Source organism: Nannospalax galili, unplaced genomic scaffold, assembly GCF_000622305.1.
Source record: "Nannospalax galili isolate Female #2095 unplaced genomic scaffold, S.galili_v1.0 scaffold648, whole genome shotgun sequence".
Taxonomy (NCBI): domain Eukaryota; kingdom Metazoa; phylum Chordata; class Mammalia; order Rodentia; family Spalacidae; genus Nannospalax; species Nannospalax galili.
The window spans coordinates 477993-479460 of NW_008360311.1; positions in this window are offsets into that span (position 1 = coordinate 477993).

Here is a 1468-nt window from a genome sequence, read left to right on the forward strand (position 1 = left end):
GTGCATGTGGTTACTGGGCATTCTTCTGGTGTTGATTTTAAGCTTTATTGCATTGTGGTCTAATAAAGTGCATGGAATTATGTCAATCTTTTTGTATTTGTTGAGGTTTGTTTTGTGCTCCAGTATGTGGTTGATTTTGGAGAAAGTTTCATGGGGCACTGAATAGAAAATATATTCTTTGGTGCTTGGGTGGAATATTCAGTAGATGTCTGTTAGGCCCTGTCGCCAGAGTTCTCTTGGGGTCTCTTGCTCTTGGCGCTATCAGACAAACCATGTAACACATCTTTATGTGAATTTATTGTAGTTTATCCCATTGAGGGGAGAGGGAGTGACTTATAAAGAAACAAACACCAGTGGCCAGCTCTGTGCCATGGCTCAGAGCCGGCCATTCTGTTCTTGTTTCCACAGCCTGCCCATAGTCACTGCTAGCTTTCGCTCATGCCTGGTGGGCCCACAGTCTCACCCCAGGTTGGTAAATGCCGCACCATTGCGATCTCGTGCCTGTGTGTGCCTTCCTGGCTCCTGTCCAAGATGGTGCAGCAAAGCCCCTCCCTCCGCAGCTAACTCTTCACAGTCAATTTTCTGAGCAGGACCCACCCCACAGAGGAAACAGACCACTTAGGACACAGGCTCATTTGATGTATGGTACTGTTTAATTCAGATGTCGCTGTGTTAATTCTCTGTCCTGTTGACCTATCTAATGGAGACAGTAGGGTATTGAAGTCCCCTGCTATTCATGAGTTGGGATTAATCTGGGTCTTAAAGTCCTATAGTACAGTTTTTATGAGGTTGGGTGCACCAGAGTTTGGTGAATATATGTTCATGATTGTAATATCTTCTTGATTCATTGTTCCTTTGATCAAAATGAAGTGGCCCTCTTTGTCTTTTCTGATTAGTTTTAGTTTAAAGTCTATTTTGTCAGATATTAGAATTACAATGCTTGCTTTTTTCTTAGTACCATTCACTTGGTATATTTTTTTCTATCCTTTCACCTTAAGGTAATGCCTATCCTTGAAAGTGAGATGAGTTCCTTGAAAGTGAGATGAGGTTCTTGCAGAGAACAAAAAGACGGTTTTGTTTCTTAATCCATTCAACTAGTCTGTGTCTTTTGACTAGGGAGTTCAGTCCATTGATATTTAAAGTTATTAATGAAATATCTGTATTGACTCCTGTCATTTTTATTTCTGTTCACATTCTTGATGTAGCTGTGCATTTCCATAGTTATACCTTCATTAAGTTTTTTTCCATAACCCCTTGGGTATAGCTGTTCCTTTCTTCAGCTCTTTATATTGCTTCAAGAATTCTCTGAAGTGCTGATTTTGTGGACATGAATTCCTGCAGCCTATTTATGTCATGGAAGATTTTCCTTTCCCCTTTGACTATAATAGAAATTTTTGCTGGTTACAGTAATCTGGGTTGGCATCTGTGGTCATTTAAACTGGGAATACCTTGGTCCAGCCTCTTCTGG